Raw genomic sequence first — 14,592 nt, 5'->3', positions numbered from 1 at the left:
TTGTCTTGTACTTGATCTTTGGTGGAAAGCTTTCAGTCTTTCACCATTGTGATGTTAGCTATGAGTTTTTGTAGATGGTTTTAATAGGCTGAGCAAGTTCCTTTCTATTTCTAGTTTGTTGAGTATTTTTATCATGAAACGGTGTTATATTTTGACAAATACTTTTTCTGCATTTATTGAAATGATCACATGTAGTTTTTGTCCTTTATTCCATTAATGTGGTGTATTACATTGACTGATTTTCATATGTTGAGCTACCACTGCATTGCTGGGATAAATCTCACTTGGTCTTGAGGAGTAATCTTAATGTACTGCTTGAATCAGTTTGCTAGTATTCTGTAGAGGGTTTTTGCATGTGTATTCATATGGGATATTGGTCTGTAGTTTTCTTTTTATGTGTTATCTCTGGCATGATATCAGGACAATACTGGCCTCATATAATGAGTTAGGAAGTGTTCTCTCCTTTTCTATTTTTTGCAAGAGTTTGAGAAGAATTAGTGCTGATTCTTCCTTAGATATTTGATGGGACTCACCAGTGAAGCCATTTGGTCCTGGGATTTTGTTGTTGTTAAGAGTTTTTTTGATTACTGATTCAATCTCATTATTTATAGGTCTATTCAGATTTTCTATTTCTTCTTGAATCAATTGAGATAGTTTGTGTGTTTCTAGGAATTTTCCCAATTATTCTAAGTTATCTAATTTGTGGGCATACTCTTGTTCACAGTATTCTCTTAAAATCCTTTTTATTTCTATATAGTCAATAGTAATGTCCCTGCTTTCATATCTAATTTTAGTAATTTGAGCATTCCCTTTTTTTCTTGGTTAGTCTAGCTAAATGTTTGTCAGTTTTGTGAATCTTTTTGAAGAACAAAATTTTGGTTTTGTTAATTTTCTCTGTTGTTTTTCTGTTCCCTATTTCATTCAAGTCCCCTGTAATATTTATTATTTCATTCCTTCTGTTGCTTTGGGTTTAGTTTGCTGTTCTTTTTGTAGTTTATTAAGGTAGAAGTTTAGATTATTGATCTGATATCATTCTTCTTTAATGTATGTATTCACAGCTATAAATTTCTTTCTGAGAACTGCTTTTGTTACATACCATAAGTTTTGGTATGTTATGTTTTCTTCTTTGTTCATCTCAAAGGATTTTCTAATTTACCTTGTGATTTAGTTTTTTGTTATTTAGGAGTGTGTCATGTAATTTCCACATATTTGTGAATTTTCCAAACTTCCTTCTGCTATTGATTCTAGCTTAATCCTATTATGGTTGGAAAAGATACTTTATATGATTTCAACTTTTTAAAAATTTACTGAGATTTGTTTTCTGGCCTAACATTTGGTCTATCCTGGAGAATACTCCATGTGCACCTGTCTAGTTGTTCTATTCATTATTGAAAATGGGGATAATAAAGCATCCAACTATTATTATTGAACTATTTTTCCTTCCAATATGGTCAATATTTGCTTCATTTATTTTGAGGCTCTGTTGTTAAGCGCATATATTTTTATAAGTGTTATATCATTATATCATTATATAATGTCCTTCTTTGTCTCTTGTAACAATTTTTGTCTTAAAGTCTATTTTATATGATGTTAGAATAGGCATTCCAGCTCTCTTTTAGTTACTATTTGCATGGAATATCTTTCCCATTCTTTTAGTTTCTACCTATTCCTGTCTTTGAATCTAAAGTGAGTCTCTTGTAGATAGCATATAGTTGGATCACTTTTTAAAAATCCACTACAGCACTCTCTGCCCTTTCATTGGAGTTACATTTAATGTAATTGGTCATAAGGTAGGAATTTTATCTGTTATTTTTCTATTTGTTTTTATATGTTGTATATCTTTTCTGTTTCTCTTATTTCTCCATTACTGTCTTCTTTCTTGTTGATTAGCTATGTCCTAGTGTACCATTTTAATTCCCTTGTTTACTATATTTTTGGGTTAATTTCTTAGTCATTGTTGTTTGACCATGGACAGTGTATAACTGGACAGTTATAATTGGAATTACAATGAACATCTTAACTAATAACAATTTGGTTCTGATTAATGCCAACCAATTTCACTATTATACAAAAATTTTGCCCCCATATACCTCTGTTCCCTCTCCCCTTCTTTGTACGATTATTGTCATACAGACTACACTCTTAATATGTTGTGTGCCCATCAATGCAAAGTTATTATTATTGCTTTATGTAGTTATCTTTTAAATAAGATAGTAGAAAATAAAGAGTTACAAAAAATACGTTTGTACTGTCTTTTGTATTTACCTATGGAGTTACCTTTAATGGTATTCTTTATTTTTTCATGTGGTTTCAAATTAAGGTAAGTCCTTTGAGCCAATTCTTGAGGGAGCCACCAGATAGGTCAAAACAAACAACCACAATTTCTTGTGAATGAGATCCATTCTGTTCTTTCTGTTCCCAATACCTGTACGGGGAATGCAGCTATTTTCTTCAAGGCCACTGCCAACCCTGGATGGGACCAGGATAAGTTAAAACACCACAAAGGGGCTTCCCTGGTGGTACAGTGGTTGAGAACCCGTCTGCCAATGCAGGGAACACGGGTTCGAGCCCTGGCCTGGGAAGATCCCACATGCTGCAGAGCAACTAAGCCCATGCACCACAACTACTGAGCCTGCGCTCTAGAGCCTGCAAGCCACAACTACTGAAGCCCGCGTGCCTAGAGCCCGTGCTCCGCAACAAGAGAAGCCACTGCAATGAGAAACCCACGCACCGCAACAAAGAGTAGCCCCTGCTCACTGCAACTAGAGAAAGCCCGCACGCAGCAATGAAGATGCAACACAACCAAAAATAAATAAATAAATAAAAATAATAAAATAAAATTTAAAAAACACCACAAAGGGGCTTCCCTGGTAGCACAGTGGTTAAGAATCTGCCTGCCAATGCAGGGGTCACGGGTTTGAGCCCTGGCCCGGGAAGATGCCACATCTCACGGAGCAACTAAGCAAGTGCGCCACAACTACCGACCCTGTGCTCTAGAGCCCGCGAGCCACAACTACTGAAGCCCGAGCGCCTAGAGCCCGAGCTCCGCAAGAAGAGAAGCCACCGCAATGAGAAGCCCAAGCACCACAGCAAAGGGTAGCCCCTGCTCGCCGTAAATAAAGCAAGCCCAAGCGCAGCAATGAAGACCCAACGCAGCCATAAATAAATTTAAAAAGAGAAACACCACACAAAGCTTGCTATTCTTACTGAAATTCATCTGGTTTTTCTTGAAAACGTTCCCGATTGTTGGAGGCTTTTAGTTAGTGTCCAATGTTCTGAAAAAGTTTTTGCTGCATTTTTTGTTACTATTATGAAGGGATCAACTTTTGGTGTTCTTCCTTTGCTGCTCTGCTGACACCACTTCAATATGACTTATTACTGGCAATGTTAACCTTGATTACTTGGTTAAGGTGGGGTCTGCCAGGTTTCTCCACTGCAAAGTTACTATTTTTTCCTTTCCATGCACTATTCCAGAGGTCAGCAAACTATGGCTGGAAGGCCAAATCAAGCCCACTGACTGTTTTTGTAAATAAAGTTTTATTAGTACACAGCTGCACTCATTTTTTTAAAACATATTTTCTGTGGCTGCTTTCATGCTACAACACCAGAGATGAGTTGCTGTGCAAAAGGCTGTATGGCTCACAGAGACTAATATAGTTCCTCTTTGGTTCTTCGCTGGCTCTTGCTCTATTTGTTAGAAACATATCACTAAACCTAGCCCACATCCAAGGGGAGAGGAATTAAGCTTTACCTTACTGAGGGAGCAGTATCCAAGCATTTTTGGACATATGTTAAAATCAAGATAATTAAATGTTTGGGAGTCTATACTTTGAGGCCATGCAAATATCATGTTTCTCCTTAAACTTTTGCTCACTAATATTTCCTTCATCAGTAGGTCTCACCTACAGCAATTATTACTGTGGTGCTCTAATCATGATTTGCTGTTTCTCTCATTCCTTTTACATGTCTTAATTTGAATTCTTCTGTAAGGGAGATTTGTTTCTTCTTCCCCACTTATTTATTTACTCAATCCTTTAATTACATCAGTATGGACTCACAGATACTTATTTTATTCTTTGGGTCATAACCATTACTATCATAATTTACTTCATGGCATGGGAGTTGAGGTACTTTCTCTTGTTGGAGGTTTTATGTTAGAACCCTGAATGTGATTTTTAGGCAAGTCTTTTGACCTCTCCTTCTTTTTATCATCATCAGAATAAAAATATTAATAGCCACCTCACAGCATTCTTGTGAAAATGCTGTTTGAACTAGGAGATAGGATATAAATGTTAGATTCTTTGGTAATGTACTTCCTTTACTCCCATTTCCTTCTTCACTTTCCTTCTCTCCCTCTTTCCTTCCCCTTTTCTCATTCCTCCTTTTTCCTCCTCAGCCTGTGTGTTGCACCCACCAGGGGTCCCCTGTGGCACTAGGGCTGAAGCCAGTGGGGTCTGAGTCACAGCACTTCTTTGAAGGAGGGCTGTACCAAGCTCAGCCCAAATAACCAGTTTCCCTTTGCTGTGTCCCCAGGAAGCCACTTCAAGGACTCCTTTGCTGTTCTAAGCAGACCTCTTCCTGCACACCTGGGCCCTGCACCCTTCATCCCCTGGAGGGCAGGGACCTTGCCTTACACCTTTCATAACTTCCTTACATCCCTTACTGCACAATGACTTTCAGATAGTCTTTCATCAACCTTGAATGCAAATCTGAACATACACATAGTCTGCATGTTTCCACCATGCAGAACATGGGCGTGCTAACTGCCAAACATCATCACTGAAATTCACTGGGCTGTTTCTATCACTTTCTTAGGGTTTCATTCCTAGTTTGGAGATATTTGATGTTCTATGTCAATAGTCATTAACTGTGTGGGAGGCTATAAAGTGAGGCTATAAAGTGAGTCATGCATGGTTCTGAAACTCAAGGAGCCCACAGTACACTTACGGGGAGAGAGCTCTGCACAAATAACCAACCATAGATAATCAAGGACTTCAAATGTCAGACATCACATGGATTTTTTTCAGTAGGCAGTGGGCAGTTAGTGAAAGCTTTTGAGGAAGAAGATGACATAATCTATAATGAAAAACTAGGAAGGCTGAAATGCATGAGCCTGGAGACATGGGTGGGGAGGGGGCAATTAGAAGGCTTTTGGAATGACCTGAGTGAGAAATAATATACCTCAATGGCAGTAAGAATGGAAAGAAATGGACAGAAACCTCTCCCAGGAGAAGTCAACAGGACATGGTCAGCTAGCAATCAGAGAATCTTAGAAGGCGACCTTTGAGACTATCTGGGGCAAGCTGAAGGTTTGTGGCAACCCTGCATCAAGCCAGCCTACCGGTGCCATTTTTCCAACAGCATTTGCTCACTTCATGTCTCTGTGTCACATATTGGTAATTCTCACAATATTTAAGACCTCCCATCAGCAAAAAGATTGTGATTCACTGAAGCCTCAGATGATGGTTAGCATTTTTTAGCAATATATTTTTTATTACTTTATTTTTTAAAAATATTTATTCATTTATTTGGTTGCACCAGGTCTTAGTTGCAGCAGGCGGGCTCCTTAGTTGTGGCTCGCTGGCTCCTTAGTTGCGGCATGCAAACTCTTTGTTGCGGCATGCATGTGGAATCTAGTTCCCTGACCAGAGATCGAACGCAGAACCCCTGCATTAGGAGCACAGAGTCTTAACCATGCACCACCAGGGAAGTCCCTAGCAATTTTTTTTTTTTTTCGGTACGCAGGCCTCTCACTGTTGTGGCCTCTCCCGTTGCGGAGCACAGGCTCCGGATGCGCAGGCTCAGCGGCCATGGCTCATGGGCCCAGCCGCTCCGCGGCATGTGGGATCTTCCCGGACCGGGGCACGAACCCGTGTCCCCTGCATCAGCAGGCGGACTCTCAACCACTGCGCCACCAGGGAAGCCCAGCAATATTTTTAATTAAGGTATGTACATTGGTTTTTTTTTTTAGACAAAATGCTATTGCACATTTAATAGACTACAGAATAGTGTAAATATAACTTTTATATGCACAGGAAAACCAAAAAATTCGTGTGACTTGCTTTATTCTGATATTAGTTTTAGATAGTCACTTTATTACAGTGTTCTGGAACTGAACCCCCAATATCTCTGAGCTATGCCTGTATATTCTAAAAATATGTGTAGAAATATCTGCATAGTACACATTAACCCAGACATTTACACCTCTGATCCATGACTTGAGAAGTCACAGAAGTAGATGCAGGCCATAGGGTTTAAGTACAATAGACAGCTCCACAGCAGAGTGTGGGAGAGCTGATGTAGAAGAATTAAGTCAATGATTCTCTGGGTGCCTGCCTGCGGTGCTCTCAACCTCCTCCTGAGAGAGGCAGGGCTTTACCATTAAGAACCATATTTTAATAGCACGTGACTTATCACGCTGGCCACAAGTGATCAGAGCAGGGGAAGATGCTTGACTCAAGGGCAGCTAATTTCTAGGCAGGCAGGTGGCTTATGAGATATGAGATGATTGGAGACTAACAAGGCCAACAGAAAAGAGAATCGGATTTTTGGAGAAAGCTTGTCAGTTGACAGTGGGCACAGAAGATGAAGGGCACAGAGGGATAAAAGATAGCATATCACTGAAGTGGTAGAAATCTGGAGTCAGCAAAAGCCTGAGCATTGCTTTTCAGAGAGTAAGCAGTTGGTGGTTTGTAGTGCCAGACCATACAGGAGCTGTGGAAGCAGATTGCTAAGATGGCAAAATGGCCAAGTATCAGAAAACAGCAAACTCCTGCCACTATCGGGGCAATGAGATATTTTGGTCCCTAGAGCTGTGCTGATCAGATCCTAAATTGTATTTAAGTCCAAAGTAAGCCCAGCCATATGGCTGTTCCTGAACTTCTAGCCTGTGGCTGAGATTTCTGTCTTCCTTAATTCTATAAGGTTGCTTACAATAACGTCTCATTACTTCTGGTGGCCTGAGTGAATCTGTCCTTTGCAACCACAAGACCCTATTAGGCCATAAAAAGAAATGGAACTCTGGTGACTGCTACAACACTGATGAACCTTGAAAACAGGTACGAAAGAACAAATATTCTATCATTCCACTTATATAAGGTACTTAGAATAGTCAAAATCAAAGAGACAAAACATAGAAGTTACCAGAGACTGGAGTCTGGGAGGTGGCAGGGGGAGTTATTATTTAATGGTTATAGAGTGTCTGTTTGGAGTGATGAAAAAGTTTTAGAAATAGATAGTTGTGATGATTACACAACATTGTGAATGTAATTAATGCCACTGAATTGTACATTTTAAAATGGCTAAAACAGTAGAATTCATGTAAAACAGTAAAGTTCATGTTATATATATTTTACCACATGCACACAAAGACCCTGTTAGAGACGCAGTGTGATGGAAAGAACACCAGCTTGGAGTCAGAGAAACTGAGTTCAAGACCCAGCTCTGCATTTTCCAGCTGTGTCACTTTGGGCAAGTTACCCAACCTCTCAGGGTCTCAGTTTATTCATTTGAAAAATGCAAATAATAAAACCCTTTCTAGGGTTTCCCTGGTGGCACAGTAGATAAGAATCTGCCTGCCAATACAGGTGACACAGGTTCGATCCCTAGTCCGGGAAGATCCCACATGCCGCGGAGCAACTAAGCCCGTGTGCCACAACTACTGAGCCTGCGCTCTAGAGGCCACGAGCCACAACAACTGAAGCCCGGGTACCTAGATTCCGTGCTCCGCAACAAGGGAAGCCACCGCCATATGAAGCCCGCACACCACACCAGAGAGTAGCCCCTGGTCGCCGCAACTAGGGAAAGCCCGTGTGCAGCAACGAAGACCCAACGCAGCCAAAAATAAATAAATAAATAAATTTTAAAACCCCAAACAAACCCTTTCTAAGTTTATTGTGAGGAACAATGAAGACAAAAATGCATTAAACCATTACATAAATATCTTTTGAAAAGGAGTCTGGTGACTTTTGCTATGTGTATTTGGAAGAGGAGACAACAGGCCTCTGTATTCTGCTTAAGAAAGTGTGAGGCTTCTCCTTGGACTGTGTTCAGGGTACACTTGGGGCCAACAGTGTGAAGCTCACCACATCTGCCCAGACTTCTCTGAATGCCTCTCTTCTTTACTTCCTCCTGCCATTTCCTCTCCAGCCCCTTTTGGGCTCCCAATGCTCTGGGCTCTCTCTTCCTTTAGTACCCTTGGAGACAAGCCCTCAGGAGGGATTATTTTCTCATTCAAACTTGAGTCCCTTTGTTTCCCTTCCCACAGCATATCTGTATTTAGGCCATACCTCTTTCCAGGGAGGAAAAAGCTTGATCCATATAATTTTGCTGAGTTGAACTGAAGGATTTTTTTAGGCATCAGCAGACATGTAGGTACAGGAAATGCCGGGGGTGTGGGAGCCCTCCAACCCCTTTGTATCTCCCACAGCCAGGCAGTTAATAATCCTGAAACATTTGCTGAGTGGGATCCTTTCTCTAGGCATCATCAAAAGGCGGGGGTGGGGTGGGGGACCAAATGGCTTCTCAAACTTGATTGCGTTCTGACGTTCTGTGAGGTCTAAAAAAGTAGGCGCCCACACCAGGAAGGCTGAGGAGCTGTCCTAGGTCCTGAAGTGCAACTGAGCGGGCAAGCCTCCCTGTTTCTCCTAACCCTGGGGCTCTGGCAACTCTGGTTCAGCCTGAACTCGGATTTAGAAGAGGTAAACAAAGAGCTAATTCTGGGAAGGAAGAAAGGATGAGAGAGAGAAGTATGTAAACACACAGAGCCTTCTGGATCAGCTTAAGCATGGAGAGACTGCTAAGGCCAAAACATAGAAACTTTTGATTTTATTTTTAAATTAGAATGGTCACCAAGAAACCTCTAAGCAAACATATGGAACAAGTGCAAGGGGACAAAAAGCTGTGCAACAAACAATGCAATGCAAAACTGTGTAAACACCAATTTGTAAGCAAAACTACAACCACATAGATTGACGTGTCACCATCAACTGAGCCATACCAAAGGACTCAGAGCTCTTTTGCCTTTTCTTGTAGATAGAAACAGTTTAATTTTTATGGACAGAGGACAAATAAGCGTATGACTTAGCTTGATGTCATTCATGCTCTTTCACATGTCTTTGTTAAAAAAAATTTCCCGCTTCTCCAGAAAGTTTGGGGCATAATCCTCCCCACCTGCCTAATGACATGCTCACGCAAGCATGTTTTCATGGGGCTGAAGAAACTAGGCTGAACAAATATTACTAGTATAAAACCAGACACAGAAAAGGGGTGGGCTTCTAAGTACTTAACACACATGGTCTGCAGTCAAATATGCCCTGCCTTATCGTAGTCCATAAGTTAGGACCTCAAATTAGCCATAACTCTTCAACTTCACTCCTTAGAGGTAGTGACCACATCACATGTCTTTTCCTACACAAACAGACACAAGCAGCAAAAACATTTAACTAGACACACAGTAGGTGTTCAATAAATGTCGGTTGGTTGGCTGTTTAAGGCAAAATAGACATGGAGGCTGGATTTCACTCAGGTAATATATTTTTTTTTCTTTCAGGTCATGTATTTTTCTTTTTAAAAAATTATGGTGTTTTTAATAGTGGAAAAATTAAAAACAATATAAGAGTCCAACACGAGATTGATTAAACAACTTATAGCACATCCATATAACTGCACCCCACACCGAACTGTAAAATGAAGTAAATAGATCTACATAACTGATGTGGTAAACGGCTACAATTTATGAAGTAAGAAATGAAAGCTGTAGAACATATATAAAATGTGTATGATTCTATATTTACTAAAAAAAAATTAATCTGAGAAAAGGACACTTTTTATCACTTCTAGCTATATTCATTGCTATAATTCCAGCAGCTGGCACATAGCCAGGATTCAGTAAATATTTGTTAATTAGCTATGGTAACACCAAGGATTCAGTATAGCACTTAAAATACTCCCAACAGAGTGTAAATTCTGACCTTTTTTTTGTTGTTGTTACTCCAGAACAAGCAGGATTTTCCTATTGTTGGGCAGGAGGGGAGTGGGGAGAGCACTTTGTAATTAGACAAAGCTGGTACAGCATTAGATTGAAGGCTCTGGATAATACACTCTTTTTTGCTTATTTTATCTTTCTACCTATTAATCAATTTCCATAACTTTTTATTTTGAAATTTCCAAACCTATAGAAAAGTTGTCAGACTAATACAATAAACATCTACATTCACCAACTGTTAACTTTTTGCCACATTTGCTTTATATCCTCTGCATCTGTGTGTGTGTATGTGTGTGTGTACTATTGCCAAACCATCTGAGAGTACGTTATATAAATCATGACATTGCAAACCTAAATACTTCAGCATATACCTACAAAGAACATCTGCCTATTTTTGATATGTATATAATTTTCAAAGAACAATTTCTTACTTTGAAATAGTTTAAGACCCAAAAGAAGTTGCAAAAATAGTACAGAAAGTTCCCAGGTACCATGAATGCAGCTCACTCTTCATGATAATATCTTACATAACCTTAGTACATTATCAAAAACAAGAAAATGACACTGACACAACAAATTAATTCAACTACAGACTTTATTTGGATTTCACTAGGTTCCTCCCTCTCTCTCTCATTCTATGAATTTTTATCACGTGTATAAATTTGAGTAACAGAACTCAAAGTTACAGAACAAAACAACCTTCATGTTACCCCTTTATAGTCGTATCCTCCCCCTAACCCTAATCCATCAACCATTGATGTTTTCAATCGCTACAATTTTTTCATTTCAAGAATGTTACATAAATGGAATCACATAATATGGAGTACTTTTTCACTCAGCATAATGCCTTTGTGATTCATCCAAGTTGTTGAGAATTATTCATCAATAGTTGATTCTTTTTAATACAGATTAGCATTCCTTTAGATGGACGTATCACAGTTTGTTTATCCATTCACCTGTTGAAGGACACTTAGGTTGTTTTCTGTTTTTGTCTATTATAAAGAAAGCTAATGTGAACATTCGTATACAAATTTTTCTGTGAACATAGGTTTTCATTTTTCTAGGCTAATTATTCAGGAGTGAGATTGCTGAGTCATACAGTAAGTGTATTTTTAACTTTATAAAAAACTGCCGAAGTGTTTTCCAGAGTGGCTGTACTGTTTTACAGTCCCACCAGCAGTGGATAAGAGATCCAGATGCTCTGAATCCTTGTAGGCACTCGATATTGTCAGTATTTTGTCTCTGCCACTCTAATAAGTATATATCATTGTGGTTTTAATTTGCATCTCCCCAAAGGCTAGTGATGTTGAACATATTTTTCGTATGCTTATTTGCCATCTGTATATTCCCTTTGGTACAATGTCTGCCCAAGTCTTTTGTCCATTTTCTAATTGGAATGTTCATTTTCTTACTGCTATGTTTAGAGTTCTTTATTTACTATGGACATACATCCTTTGTTGGATATGTGATTTTCAAATACTTCCTTCCAGTCTGTGGTTTGTCTTTTCATCTTCTTAAATGGGTCTTTTACAGAGCAAAAGATTTTTTAATTTTTATGAAGTTGATTTCCTTTATGGATCGTACCCTTGGTGTCATGCCAAAGAGTTTTCCCAAGTGGTTGTAGAGGAAAAAATGCAACCATCTTTTTCTCCTCACATGTGTTTAATACTGTGACGGATGCTGAGAGAGATACATAGATGTAGAAGTTGTGCTCAAGGAGCTTCCAGTTCAGATATACAAACACACAAATAATTACAGCAGAAGATGGGAGGCAATTATGTCATGTGAATACTACAAAGGCTGTGGGTAGGAGGAGGAGAGTTCATGAGAGGGAAGGATCACTTTACATTGGAAATATCAGGAAGGCTTCATGGAGGAGGCAGCATTTGAGCCTTAAGGATTTCAACAGCTGAAGTGGGGGCACAGGAAAAAATTCCAAGGAATTTCTTGAGCATGCACATGGCAGGCACTGTGATACCCACTTTGTATACATAATCACATTTACACCTCATAGTAATCTCATGAGAGAGAGGTCAAGGGTTCTCAAACCTAAATTCAATGAGTCTGGGGTAATGCCTGGGAATCTGAATTTAAGTTCCCAGGTACTTCTAATGAGCAGTCAGGTTTGGAGACCCCTCAGGTGGATGGTTTTATTGAAATTTTACAGATGAAGAGACTAAGGTTCAGCAAATAATAGCAACTTGTTCAAAGTCCCATGGCTAGGAAGAACTGTGATGCAAAACTAGAGCTCTTATGGACAGAACTTTATCACAAGGCTCCCTGCCTCTGGGAGGCATCATACCTAAAAAAGAATTTATGAGGGAAGAGCAGAGGCCAAAGACTAAGTCCTTGAAACCCAGGAGAGTAGTGAGCACTGCCAAATGCAGAGGCCACAGAGGATGTGGCATGAAGGAGAACCTGGGGATAACTGAACAATGTGTCTGCCTGAGTCTGACATTACAGGAAGATGAATACACACCCCTTGCATAGGGCAGGGCACTCCCTCAGGAGACCTGGCCAGCTGGAAGGAGTTGTGGTTTGAGACTCAGCCAAGATCACTCCTTGGTAGTACAGCTTTGTGCTAAAATGATTAAAGCCAAACATCTGGGCCTACGGAGTGGTATGTCAAGAAAGGGGAGGCAGGGAGACACAAGTCTCACTGGGGAATCTCAGCATGGAATCTCAGGTAAGCTATTCAGAAATTGCAAAATGCAGCCCACTTTAGATTTTCCAGGGCCACTACCCCTTTGATGGATTATTCAGGCCTTTTGCCTCACCTCCTGCTCTATGTGTGTTTTGCCTTCGGATTACTGCTTCTATTGGAGGATGGAAAGGAAAAGAAAGGTGAAACTCCAACTAGGACATTTTGCTGATTTTTGGTAGTCCTGATAACATGGTTAAAATGAGATCGGACCAACAGCCCAGATGTAAGATCTTCTAATTATCTGTGGTTGTTTCCACTTAGCCACACTCATGTTGGTCCCTGGTAGCACAGTCAAGTGGGCTGTATTCTCACTCCCAGGGGGAAAGCCTGGAGGCCTGTGCAAGGTTACTGTGGACAATTCCATCACGAAACCCAACTCATTTGCTGTTGACAGTAGATGCAAAGGAATGTCTGTTATTTGAAAGAGGACAATGATGACAATAACCCCTTATACCTGAACAAAGCACCTTCACATGCATCAACTCAGTTTTTTATGACCTTGGCGAGGTGGGCGTTGTTATCCCCACATGCTTAGGAAGTGGCAGGAGGCACAGTTCAAGCCCATCACCTCTGATTCTTTGAATTACAAACCAGCCTGCTACTTTGTTATTGGCCAAAACTTTCCTGAAGTCTACTTAGCCTTATTCTGGCTGCATGGAAATTAATAAGACTTCAAGAGTCTCATTTTTCTAAGAAGTAGAATTATGCAGCGAGGAAAGAATGTATGTTTGCTTGCTAGTGACCTTATGCAGAGTGCTGCAGCTAAGCCTTGGTTTCTTATCTGTAAGATGGGGGTAAGGGCTACCTTGAAGAGTGGCCAAAAGGAGGTAAACCTATGCAAAATTCCTGGCACAAAGGCTGGCAGAGAATATTCATTCTGTGATGTTAGCACTCTTCCATCCTTCACATCACCAGGAATTTCTGAGCCCACTGAACTCAGCATTGAGTCCCTCCAGCTCAGGTCTTGGTCTCTGATGAGGAACCACAGAGACAGGCTGTGGCAGGGCCTGACCATCTTACATGACATAAAGCACAAAGCCAAGAATATGCTCCAAAGTCCCATAGGCCTCTATTCCCCCCCTTCCTTTAGTGGCCTGTCTCAGGTAATATTTCCTCCATGAAAGTAAAACATCCTAGAACTACATCCTTGAGATTCCAAGATCAAGAAAGGCCTTCAGTTTGGAATTCTGGAATCTACTAAAAAGTTCTTCATCCTCCCTCTTCAAAGCCATAGCCACATCCTGAGAGATTATAAGTTTGAAGACCCCACCCGACCTCCTCCCAGCCTTCATCTTTACAGATCTCATTCTTGGAAACCCACCACTGTGTAGTGAAGGAGGCCAGCTCAGTCATCAGCACTCTTCCCCACTTTTGGAGTTTAATCTGTTTGCAGGGACCTCTTTTGTCCAAAGACAGATCTCCACAAGAAGGGGCCCTCCCTAAACCAGATGAACATTTACACAGACTGAAATCTCAAATGCCTGCCTACAGGGCGAGACAGGTAAAGTAAATGAATTAAGAAGGTGGACGTTATTCAATGGAGAGTGGCGGGGGACTGTGGTGAACAGGAGAGCACGCTTATACAAGTGGCAGGGGCACCTCAGCTCTGTCCATCGTGGCCATCCCAGCTCTTTCCTCCGCTTCTCTCCAGTCTCTGCAACTCAGGCCCACTCCCTTTTCCTTCCTCCCCTCTCTTCCCGGGCGTCGCAGGCTTTCAGCACAGCCACCCAACCCGGGCGCTCCAGAGAGCTGCAGAGGAACAGCTGATGAGATGCTCTCTGACGTAGACCCACTTCTCCCCTGGGAACCCCAAGCGGGCAGAGGGAGGGGCCAAAGCCGCGCCCTGAGGGTCCACATTCTGTCTGGAAAAACAGGGCCTCACGCTCGGGAGCTCCAGGGTGGC

The 14,592-nt window shown here is 40.8% G+C and overlaps 1 protein-coding gene across 2 annotated transcripts in view; it reads right to left on the bottom strand.

Moving 5' to 3' along the window:
- Window positions 1–14,592, bottom strand: part of NT5C2 (5'-nucleotidase, cytosolic II) — a 149,901-nt gene that overhangs the window by 134,746 nt on the left and 563 nt on the right. The gene's annotated exons all lie outside the window — the stretch shown is intronic.

Source organism: Pseudorca crassidens, chromosome 16 (assembly GCF_039906515.1).
Source record: "Pseudorca crassidens isolate mPseCra1 chromosome 16, mPseCra1.hap1, whole genome shotgun sequence".
Lineage (NCBI taxonomy): Eukaryota > Metazoa > Chordata > Mammalia > Artiodactyla > Delphinidae > Pseudorca > Pseudorca crassidens.
This window is presented reverse-complemented; position numbering and strand designations above follow the sequence as displayed.